Source organism: Choloepus didactylus, chromosome 6, assembly GCF_015220235.1.
Source record: "Choloepus didactylus isolate mChoDid1 chromosome 6, mChoDid1.pri, whole genome shotgun sequence".
Taxonomy (NCBI): Eukaryota; Metazoa; Chordata; class Mammalia; order Pilosa; family Megalonychidae; genus Choloepus; species Choloepus didactylus.
This window is the reverse complement of record NC_051312.1, coordinates 15,115,229-15,128,031: the sequence shown is the minus strand read 5'-3', so window position 1 is coordinate 15,128,031 and position 12,803 is coordinate 15,115,229.

The following is a 12,803-nucleotide window of genomic DNA, read 5'->3' as shown; positions in this document are numbered from 1 at the left end:
GTTCCGTGTGTGAATTGCCATCCAGCCACTTAATAGCTTTGTGTTTTACACTCGTGTTTTTCTTGGAGACTCAATGTTCTAATCTGTTAAATAGGGGAAGAATACTGATGCTGGAAAGTTGTTATAAAGATTAGAGAAAGTGTTTGCAAAAGACCTATACTGATTCCAAGAAGCATTCATAATAAATACCTTACAAGAGTAATAGCGATAGTAGTAGTGATATTGATAATAACAATATTTAATGATAAATAACTAACAATAGTAATAAAATAGTCATAATAACTATAATGGTTTCAAGGAGCATTCAGTCATATATAGCTATTAATAGTGACAAAAGAATATTTAAAAGCTTTTCTTTTACTGTTTTGTTATACATATTTTTTTCTTTTTCCAGTTCCTCAGACTCTGGGTAGGCTGAAAGCAGCCTTTGATTACTCAGTGCCTGATTGCTGCCCACTCCAACTTATCTTCCTCCTCTCCATCTTCCTCTATCCCTTCCTCCAAGAGTAGATCTTCAATTCCTAAAAACATAGGTAATGAGTTCAAGGGAAGTGGTGAAATTGCAGAGGGGGCACAGATGGGGAGGTTTCGTCAGGACCTGCAGAAACTCACACTGAAGAAGCACCAGCAACTTTTCTTTCTTGATATTTCGTTCTAAAGAACTTACCATCTCTTTTGTAGGATCTTATTTTGGGGGCTTTTAGAACACAAAAGCCAGCAGCTATTAGATAATATCTCCATTTCCTCCCTCTCTTTGCACATTCCTTTGCTCTCTCCACTCATCCCCTCACCCTTACTGCATACTTTATCTTAAAGAAAAAATTAGGAAAGTCCTAAATTCATGGTGTAGGGAAGAAAAAAGTGATGGTCTTGCAAACATATCTGTGTCGTATGTAGCTGCCCTGTGGATAAATTACCGTTGGATAACAGGAAGCCTGTAGCTGAAAACACTGGCCGGCAGCGTGCTCCAGTTACCAAGCGAATCAGAGAAGAGACTCAGGTTCAGCTTAAGCTACTACATAAAAGCCACCAAACTTCTCCTACATAAGTGAGGTTTCTTCCCACGGAGAGAAAGGAAGTGTGACAGTAACTAAACGAAACGGGATGGGGGGTTGTCCTCAAGCAGCATCTTTCATCTTTGCTTATTGGAGGAGTTCACAGGTAGAAACAGAGTCCTACCCCCACTAGATAACTTGTCTTTGCTCTCTGTGGGTATTTGGCTGTCAATTGGTTGCTTCTCCTAAAGCAAAATCCTATTTGCTATAGCTAATTAACATCCTCAGATCAATTGTTTGCCATTGTGTCTCACATACATCACTTGTTATTGAAAGGGACTGAAACCAGTCAGGAACTTCAGGTACTAAGCAAGATCATGTGCTAACCCCCGAGAACAGCCCCTCCCGTTCCCGGACCGCCTGGATGAAACCACAGAGGCCCTCTTACATAACCAGCCGTCCAAACCGGCCTGCTGGGCATGCGCTGAAAGAAGGACCCTGAACTTAAAGTAACCCCGGAACATAAGGTACCCTGCGAACGGAATCAAAGTGAGCAGGAACAACCGGAAAAGGAAACATCGGACCCAAAAAGAAAGCGAGAGGTCCGTCCATTACCAGTTCCCAGCCTCACTCATCACAACGAAGGATCAGTTAGCAGAAGTGGCTAGTTTGCAGTCCCTAATTTGAATGTTTAAATAGCCAATGACAATAGTTAACCTGCAGTTGCTAATTTAAATATTTACTAGTCAGTCACCATGTGCCAATATCCCTAACATCTTTGTCTCCACTTCCTTTTGTTTGATTTTAATAAAAACCCACCTTGGGTAGGCATAACTGAGGCTGTCTGCTGACCTCCCCCGGCTTACTTTGCAATAAAGCTGTTTCTTCTTCCCCTGAAGTCTCAGTGTCTCTATTTGGCTCAGAGTGCATGAGACCTTTGAGAGGGTCCACTTTGTTATTTTGGTTTAATGATCCATATCTGAAAATATTTTGAAATGTCATTGTCCAAATTATCAATTTGGGCCAACTGATGAAGAGATTGCAGTTTTATGGTTTTGACAAGGATTATGGCTCTCTCAATAAATCAGTGCTTAAACTTAGTAAACATTCAGTAAACATTGCCTTAGCTGGGATGTATGGATGGTTTAAATAATGCCATGTCAAATTAACACAAGCTCCGGACTAATTCCCTTATTAATGAATAATAAACATTGATGCATAATTAGAATCAATTTATCTAAGAGAGTTTGCTCTAACAATGTCTTCCCAGGAAATTGACAACATTAGTGTGCAAGATGTTGAAGTTTCTGTCACTCAGTGAAAAAGAGACTAAAAAATTATCCTGAAATTTAGTAGAATATAAATTACCAGGAGTTGGAGATGGGGAAGGAAGAGGAAGTTATTGCTTAAAGGGTGTAGAGTTTCTCTTTGGCTTGATGAAAAAGTTGGGGTAATGGATAGTGGTGAGGTAGCACAATATTGTGAATATAATTAATACTACTGAATTGTGCACTTGTAAGTATATATATTTTAGTTGTATATATGTCACTATAATAAAAAATTGGAAGAAAAATATCCTGAGAATAGAGAATAAAATGGAAAATTGAATGGATGCTAAACCCATTTTGTTTGGGAAAATAACGTTCACCTGATCTTAAAGTATCACCGACTGATTACTTTTTAATTCCAAAGGTAAAAGGATAGCTTTGTGATGAATAGAACTGGTCAGCACAACTTTAATCAAGTGATCAAATTAAGCATCACCAATAATGGAATGAACTGGCTGGCTTTAGGTACCTCCAAATGTGATGCTATGTTCAGTGCACAGCCTCACCTATGTTGTGTTCTCACAAAAATGGTTAACATGAACTAATCATAAGAAAACAATGGAAAAGTCCAGGATGTGGGACATTCTATGAAACAACTGACCCATACTCTTAAAAAAAATGTTAAGGTCATGGATGACTAAAACAAAAACAAAATAAAAAGTGTAGGAAACTGCTGTAGGAGTCTAGATTACAGGAGACTTAAGATACAAGATAAACAAATGATTTGAGAAAATTTTACAAGGGCAATGGATTATTATATCAATAAATTTGGGGATGTAATAACTGTACTGAGGTTGTGTAGGAGAATGCTATTGTTAGGAGATACATCCTGAACATTTAGGGCATGTACTCTTTGATATTCAGAATACAAGAGCAGTGGAATTTAGGATGTGCTGTTTTGAATCTAAAACTCCCTTGGCAATCCTCAAGGTTGGTTTCTTTACTAACAGTTTGCAACTAGCCTAATTCGTTTGACATGCCTGGCTGGAATACTTCAGGGGAAACAGAGCTTTTTTTGCACAGATCTAAGCAATTCAAGCCAGGGACTCAGAATGGTCTACGTGTATGTTTGGACCTATGGGGAGGTGGCAATGTGTAACTTCTCCAGGATCTCCAGTGTTTGCCTGCATTCCTTCTCTTGCGGCATCACACCCATTGCCTTCAGATAGAAGCCTTGTTTAAGTATACTTTTTGGATTCCAGTGAGTCCTTTCAAATATCAAAACTGGGGAAAACAAATAGACTCTGATTTGGACAATCTAATTGGGAAGAAGGAAGAAATATTATTTACAAGCAAAGACTCCTTACTTATTTTCCTCTTGGCTCAGATGTATTCTAGATAGCAAAAATTTTTTAAATGTTTGAAATATGAAACCTCCATTTATCAGGTAAACTAAAATAAATTCCTTATAAAATTTCTGTTAGTATGCAATTAAAATAGATGAATATTAGAATCATTTGCATCTGAGAAATGTATAAGCAAAATTGTATCATTTGCACATTCACCCTTAGTTGCAAAACAAATTAAATTATAATGACATTGAGACAATGTAACAGTGCTAAGGAACTAACTTTTCCAATTCACATATGATTTCGTTTGGGTAAGGATAGTGTTTATCAGCAAAGAAAGGAGGAATTTGTTATTACAGCTAGGCTTGCCAGAGTTTCATAACTTAAGAACACACTCACCTATGGATAAATGTGTGTACAAATTAATATGTATAATATATATATTAATTATATAAAATGTATACATACACAGGTATATGCATACATATGAGTGTGTGTGTGTGTGTGTGTGTGTAATTTAGGTCACTTGGAGATTTTGGTATGGGCATAGCTTTGGTGGCTTCAGAGCTAGAGTTAAAACAGGAAGATTTACTCTACTTTTCAACATATTTAGTCAAATTTGGGAGGGAATATTAAATGGAGAAAGTAATTTGAGAAACAGAAGTCAATTATCAAAATTAATCAGAAATAGCTGAAGCTCTCTGCTGCTGGTAGCAGGGGACAGAACTGCCCCAGGTGACAGCTGGGCTACAGAGCATGGTGAGGTGTCTGAGCTCCATCACTTAGACTCCCCTGTTTTGTCCCATCTAAACAAGGTGAAAGAGTCCTTTCAAGAGATGGGAGCAAGTTAGAGACTGTACCTGGTGAAACTCTATCTGGTGTCTGAGAAGGATTAGAACAAGCTGCCCTGAACTTTTCACTGGAGAAAAATAGCATCTTTTGCTGAAATTGAAAATAAAAAGAATCAGAGGAGCAACTACAAGGAGTTTTCAGATCTGCTTCCTCTGCCTGAATGTATGGACTTACTGGACATGAAAATTATTTGGAGTATTATCAGCTCCACAGAGTTGATCAAAAGTTGTTAAATTCCTAGGAATCACATGAGCGGTAGCCACCCTAACAAACCTCAGAGAGTAAACATCAAATTGCTGACCCCAAAGACAATCAAGAAGGAAGCCAGATGCTTTGTCAACTAAACCAAATCTCAAAGTTCATATTATTTTGTTTTTCTCTATCCAACAGGCAAACCAAAGAAAATGGCTTTAAACATCTTCTCTGTGTTGATCATGCAGTCAACTCAAAACGCCAACCAAGGTAAATATTTTAACCATTCAAAAATTTAAATGTTTGTACTGATATTTGTATAGACTTGTCTTGCAATTTCTGTATTATGTTATATGAAAACAAAAACCTTTAGGATATGGTAAACCTCTCCGGAAATTAATATATTAAGGCATTTGAATATATCACAGCTTAATTTAAATATAAAATAACAAATGAATTTGCTAGTATAATTTATTAATTGGTTCTCATGAAACCTAAATAAAGTTGTTTCTAAAGAAATCAGCATATGAAAATTGTACCACTTGAACTTTATGGCTGAAGATTTTTTTTTTTTTTAATCTTTTTTTAATTTTTTATTTATTTTTTTATTTTTTTTTTTTTTTATTTTTATTGAGAGTGTTCAGATACCATACAATTATCCAAAGATCCAAAGTGTACAATCACTTGCCCCTGGGTACCCTCATACAGCTGTGCATCCATCACACTTAATTTTTGTTCAATTTTTAGAAACTTTTCATTACTCCAGACAAGAAATAAAGTGAAAGATGAAAAAAGAAAAAAAGAAAAGGAAACTCTAAACCTCCCCTATCCCTAACCAACCCCCCTCAATTGTTGACTCCTAGTATTGATATAGTATGTTTGTTACTGTTTATGAAAAAATGTTGAAATACTACTAACTGTAGTATATAGTTTGTAATAGGTATATAGTTCTTCCCTATATGCCCCTCTATTATTAACTTCTAATTGTATTGTCATACATTTGTTCTGGTTCATGAAGTGATTTCTGGTATTTGTACAGTTGATCATGGACATTGCCCACCATAGGATTCAGTTTTATACATTTCCATCTTTTGACCTCCAGCTTTCCTTCTGGTGACATATATGACTCTGAGCTTCCCCTTTCCACCTCATTCACACACCATTCAGCACTGTTAGTTATTCTCACATCTTGCTACCAACACCCCTGTTCATTTCCAAACATTTAAGTTCATCCTAATTGAACATTCTGCTCATACTAAGCAAGAGCATCTACATTTCTTCCACAAGGCAGGAGGGAGAGTCAAAGAAGGTAGAGAGGCAAAAGAAAGAGGAAACAAAAAAATGACAGCTAGGAAGCAGCAAAAGGAAAAATAACCTTAAATCAAAGTAGAATAAAGAATCAGACAATACCACCAATGTCAAATGTCTAACATGCCTCCCCTATCCCCCCCTCTTATCTGCATTCACCTTGGTATATCACCTTTGTTACATTAAAGGAAGCATAATACAATGATTCTATTAGTTACAGTCTCTAGTTTATGCTGATTGCATCCCTCCCCCAATGCCTCCTCATTTTTAACACCTTGCAAGGTTGACATTTGCTTGCTCTCCCTCATAAAAGAACATATTTGTACATTTTATCACAATTGTTGAATACTCTAGATTTCACCAAGTTACACAGTCCCAGTCTTTATCTTTCCTCCTTTCTTGTGGTGTCTCACATGCTCCCCATCTTCCTCTCTCAACCGTATTCATAGTTACCTTTGTTCAGTGTACTTACATTGTTGTGCTACCATCTCCCAAAATTGTGTTCCAAACCACACACTCCTGACTTCTATCACCCTGTAGTGCTCCCTTTAGTATTTCCTGTAGGGCAGGTGTCTTGTTCACAAAGTCTCTCATTGTCTGTTTGTCAGAAAATATTTTGAGCTCTCCCTCATATTTGAAGGATAGCTTTGCTGGATACGGGATTCTTGGTTGTTGGTTTTTCTCTTTCAATATCTTAAATATATCACACCACTTCCTTCTTGCCTCCATGGTTTCTGCTGAGAGATCCGCACATAGTCTTATTAAGCTTCCTTTGTATGTAATGGATTGCTTTTCTCTTGCTGCTTTCAGGATTCTCTCTTTGTCTTTGACATTTGATAATCTGATTATTAAGTGTCTTGGCGTAGGCCTATTCATATCTCTTCTGTTGGGAGTACACTGCGCTTCTTGGATCTGTAATTTTATGTCTTTCATAAGAGATGGGAAATTTTCATTGATTATTTCCTCTATTATTGCTTCTGCCCCCTTTCCCTTCTCTTCTCCTTCTGGGACACCAATGATACGTACATTATTGTACTTTCTTTCATCCTTGAGTTCCCGGAGACGTTGCTCATATTTTTTCATTCTTTTCTCCATCTTCTCCTTTGCGTGTAGGCTTTCAGGTGTTTTATTCTCCAGTTCCTGAGTGTTTTCTTCTGCCTCTTGAGCTCTGCTGTTGTATGTTTCCATTGTGTCTTTCATCTCTTGTGTTGTGCCTTTCATTTCCATAGATTCTACTAGTAGGTTTTTTGAACTTTTGATTTCTGCCGTATACATGTCCAGTGCTTCCTTTACAGCCTCTATCTCTTTTGCAATATCTTCTCTAAACTTTTTGAATTGATTTAGCATTAGTTGTTTAAATTCCTGTATCTCAGTTGAAGTGTACGTTTGTTCCTTTGACTGGGCCATAACTTTGTTTTTCTTAGTGTAGGTTGTAATTTTCTGTTGTCTAGGCATGGTTTCCTTGGTTATCCAAATCAGGTTTTTCCCTATGGCTGAAGATTTTAAATGATCTGATAAACAATGATTTGAGTTACATACATTGAGAACCTTAAATGAATCTTTAAAATTTGAAAGATGAACTATAAATACATATGTCTATGTTTATTGACATCATTTTATTTGAAGCTTAGTACTTTAGTCATGGTGGAACTGGATTTCCTCTCCCACACTGTACAACTAGAAAACTGGAAGAAACAAACATGAAACAACTGCTTTCAGACATTGAACAACAAGCAGCGTAGGTCTATCAACACCAAGAAAATAGAAACAAATGTGAATAAAACAATTGCTCTAGTTTTCTGCCTGGAGGGACCTTCCAGATCATGGTCAAGCAGACAGATCCCTGCTGATCTTGCTGAATTAGAAGAGAGAAATCAGAGTTTGAGCAAGCTGAGGATGCTTGAATTAGTGGGTAGAGAACCTAAAAGGAGGAAGTAATACAAAGCAGAGTTCCAGATATCTGCAAGGAGGTCTCCTTACTTTTGTTGCTGAGTATTAAGCTGTGCCTTCATAAAGTGAAATTCCAAAATGTCAGGCAAAGAATAACCAGGTAGTTGTAAGCTGAAGGATTATAAGGACTCAGACAGGGCTGGGAAGCCTTCGAGCTCCAACAACACAGAGTGTAGTTTTCTGTAAACATTTGGAGCATCGAGTAGAGACCCCCCAGAAGGGTTATGCTGTTTAAAAAGTCTTAAAAGAGTCAAACTGGTTTGCAAGCTTAAATGCCTGCCAGAATAAAGTATGATACTCTCCGAAAAAGAAAATTTTGAGCACTCAGCCATGTAAAATTCATAATATCCATCATCCAACCAAATATTATTAGACATGCAAAGAAACAGAAAAATCTGCCTAATAGCCAAAGGAAAATGAGCAATAAAACAGATCTAGAGGATGCAAATAGAAGATAAATACTTAGAACATATATTGTAAATATGCTTGAAATTTCAAGGAAGACATGAACATAATAAGTAGAACAACGAAGACTAAAAAGAACTAAAGAGAACTTCTAGAAATCAAATATATGAAATGAAAAATTTGCTGGATGGGTTTAAAAGCACATTAAATCTTGTAGAAGAAAGTGTTAGTGAACTTGAAGAAAGATACAATTGATGCAAAAAACAGAAAAACATGCTGAAAGATAGAGCATTAGAGAGACAATATCAAGTGGTCTATCATGAGGAAGAGGAGAGGGAGTAGAAAAATTATTTGAAGAAATGATTAGAATTTTCAATACTTGATAAAATGTATAAACCCACAGATCTAAGTAACTGGATAAACAAAAAGAGAACCATGACAAAATATATCATAATTAAATAGCTAAAAATGAAGGATAAAAATAAAATATTAAAATCAGAGTAAAATAGTCACATTAAATAGAAAAACAAGGGTAAACAGACTTTCCAATAGACATTACACAAGCCAGAAGATAAGGAAAAGACATCGGAGTCTGACAGACAAAAACTTTCAGCCTAGGATCCATTGCCAGGGAAAATATTCTTCAAAACTCAAGGTAAAATAGGGATCATTCAGACTAAACAAAACAAACAAATAAGCAAAAAACCTGAGCAAATTTGTGCAAGAAGAGCTATGCTACAATGAATGTCAAAGGAAGGTCTTCAGGCTAAAGGAAAATGATATTAGACGGAAACTGGATCTACACTAAGGAATGAAGAATACCAGAGCAAATAAATCTATCAAGGCTACAGGACACAATATCAATATATTAAAATAAATTGTATTTCCAAATACTAGATACAGTATCCTTTGGGACTGTGATAGCATTTACAATGAAGGTGAATGACAAGCATACACACTTTTAAAGAACTTTTCAATGATTCTCTGTGGAGGACATACGAGAAATTGCCAGCTGATCTTGTTGGTAGCTTCTTAAACTTCCAGATTGTATGTGCTTGTATTGTGCTACACTGGTTTAGATGGCATGTGGTCTTTATCTTGTTCCCTGCACTAGTCCTTCTGTGTTAAAATTCCTCAGATGACCAAGAGCTATGTCCCAGACTGAAAATCACCCTGTTTCCCAAGTACAAATCCCAACCATACTGAGTTTTCCCTCAATACATATCGATATATACCCTGTACAAGTACAGCTGATTACTTGCAGCAGGATTATCCTGCTCATCTGACTTTAGAAGCCTGATTCTGCTGTGTCATTCCCAACTTTAAGTGAGGGCTCCAACTCCTTACCAAGTAAAATAAGGAAGACTTCTGTAGAAGCCAACACATTCTCTTGTATGAAAAAGAGTCCATAGCTCTCTAGCAATGATGTATTATGCTAGGGTTGGAATCTCATTTTGCATAACTCACGTTGGCTCACTGGAAGACCAGTTTGTAGGAAGACAGCCCCCGTATTACAGGATCTTGGATGTAAGGGACTAAGATATTAAATTGGATGACATAATCTTATAAATTCCATCTCCTACAACATGACTTTTATGTTAATGAGATTTTCCAATTTTCTGGGTAGCACAGCTCCTTCACCTTTGACCTTGATGTAGATACTACACTTATGGCTCAGTAGGATTATAATGATTTAAAAGCCCAAACTCTATAGGAACCATTATCTGTTTATTTTTATGCCAAGTTAAAGTGACAGTTTATATGCTCATATTAGGACTTACCCTAATCAAGTTATAGCTTCCCTTATAATTTCATTTTTATTTAGTTTGATTTTAATTGCTTAGTGAATCTTTATATATCACCTGCCATGTGTCACATGCTATTCTAAATGATTTACAAATATTAACATATTTAGTCTTCATAAGAGTCTATGAGGAAGATACTATTGTAATCTTCATTTTATAGATGAGGAAACTGAAGTTCCAAAATGTTAAGTAGTTTGCTGAGGTCACACAGCTGGTAAGTTGTGGGGCTTAAACTATGTGTCTAAAGAATATTCATTTTTATTGTAAGTGGAATAAGAGAATGCAAGCTCTTATAGACATTTTCCTACTGCTTTGCATTCTAATCACATAGTGGTAGGACCTAGAAAAATCAGATTGAAGAAAAAATTTTGAAATGAAATGTGAAATGCAGGCAGTCTTCTCTAAAAGTTCAATTCATAATATCTTGATCTAATAGCTTGGAATATTTGTAGGAACTTTTTACAACTGAAAATTTATTACTTTTAGATGATTTATGTGACTGTTAACATAAAACGTTCCATGTATGAAACAATTCTTACTAAAGGAAGGCATTGTCTGGCCTTACCCCCTCAGGCATTCCTCCCGAGAACTACCTAGAACCAAGTTGAGATCTGAGCGTCGGCTGCTATAATCTTAAATGCTGCCCTCCCTGAGAGCATCTTGCTTTGAGAAAAGAGCATATACCCAGATGTTTTTCCAAAACTGAGTTGCAAGTTTCTGCCATTTAGTCAACTTTGTTCCCAGCCTTGTATAATCTAAAGAGTGGTTGCCACAGGTGCGAACATACTTGAGTGACCGTCTTACCAATCTCACTGTCTGATGTGAGGTAGCTGCAGCACTCTGTACTAAGTTCCTCTAATAAATGCTTAAGGACTGATCTCCCTGGTATTTACTTCCTCTTTCTTCAGAATCTCAACAGGCCATTGTGGAGCAGTTTCTTCTTTCAGGGTGAGTCCGGCTGCTGGTTCAGTGGGACACAACAATATATTGGCAAATATGAGTAAGAGATCTGTTCCAACTCAGCTCAGCTCCAAGACCAAAGAACACACCAGGCACGGAGTTAGATTTGAGTTTAATGGGACTTTCCGACAGCAGATAGTTCCATGGTGGTGACCGGCCAGGAAAGATGGAGGTCAGTGCTCGGCAAAGAGCCGTGGTTTCCAGGGGGTGGATTACAAGGGTTAAGACAAAGACATTCCATGGAGTGTGAGAACAGTTTCTGCAGGGTCTTACGACTCAGGGGTGTGGATATTTGTTATCAACAGTGATCAGGGGAGGGGAGTTTCAATGTTTTGTTATGATACCGTTTGAAAAGGATACATCCCCCCCATCTCCCTTTAATATCTGTCTCTGTTGAGTAGGTGGTTACTTCCAACTTACTTTCACTATGGTGGGGAGAGGGCTGGGTATCCACAAGATCTTTTACAAAGCACAAGAGACAGCTAAGAATCTGTTGAGGTAGAGCTTTGTAGGGCTTAGCATGAGCTTGGCTTTTCTTATAAATTAAAGAGGATTTTGGAGGATTTTGCTATTATTATACTATTTGAATTTTGTTTTCCATTATATACTGAAAACTCCAGGAGTTGGCCTGGCTTTTAGAAGAGTATTACTCCAAGACTTGAAGGGGACCATTAGGGATCTTTCATTCATTCAGTACTTCCCAGCTCTGCTTTCCTCTATAAATATTTGTCTGTCACAGGATTTATAGAGTTTAACAAGATGGCTGCTATTAGCTGCAGATTTACATCCTCATAGCTCCAATCCTAGCAGCAAAGAAAGAGACCCTATTTTCCTGGTCAGTGAAGCAAAAATGTTAGGATTAACTTTTATCAGAAATGTGTCAATAATTCAATGAATTGCTTTTTCTTAGGTCACAAGGTTATCACGGAAGCAGTCACTCTGACAGGTTGATATGATTCTGTCATTGGCCAGATCTAGGACACAAGTCAATTCCCGAGGCTTGGAGTGGAGTAATTTCTCCATTTACACAGAAATTGGGAGTAAGGGAAGGGTGGTTTCTTAGAGAAAATCCAGGCCACGATTATCAGAATAAATTTGAATAACTGTTATGTTCCAAAAGCAGTAACATATAAATGAAGTATTGGAGAAAAAAATAACAAGTGATGGGGGCTGTTATCCAAGGTATAAGCATGTCTAAAGTAATCAAGACATCGTAATTTGGTACAGGAATCGAGAAAGGCGTCTTCATTGAATGGTAAAATATTAGCACTTTATGTCAGTAAGGTGATGGTGGACTATTCAGGAAGAACTGTTGCTGTAATCATGTATACATAAGGTAAATTACATTAAATGTAAAATATTACATAACATTAATGAAAAGAAATGCCAAAGACCAAACTAAAATGCAAGTAAGAAAATACAAAATAATACATTGTAAAAATAGGAGGAGAAAAACTTTTCCAAGCTTTTAAAATATGAATATAAAGAAAATGATCAAAATATCTCTACATTAAAATTTTAAAAATAATTTTCATAGAAAAGTCACCAAAAATAAATGTAAAAGAAAAATAGCTGACTGGAAAAACACATATCATAAATAATAGATTCTGTATATAAAAATACATAAGTAATAAGGGAAAGGCAAGGAATCTGAACAAATAACTTATAAAAGAAGAAAAAATGACAATGTGTTAGAGTTAATAAAGAACTCAATTGAAA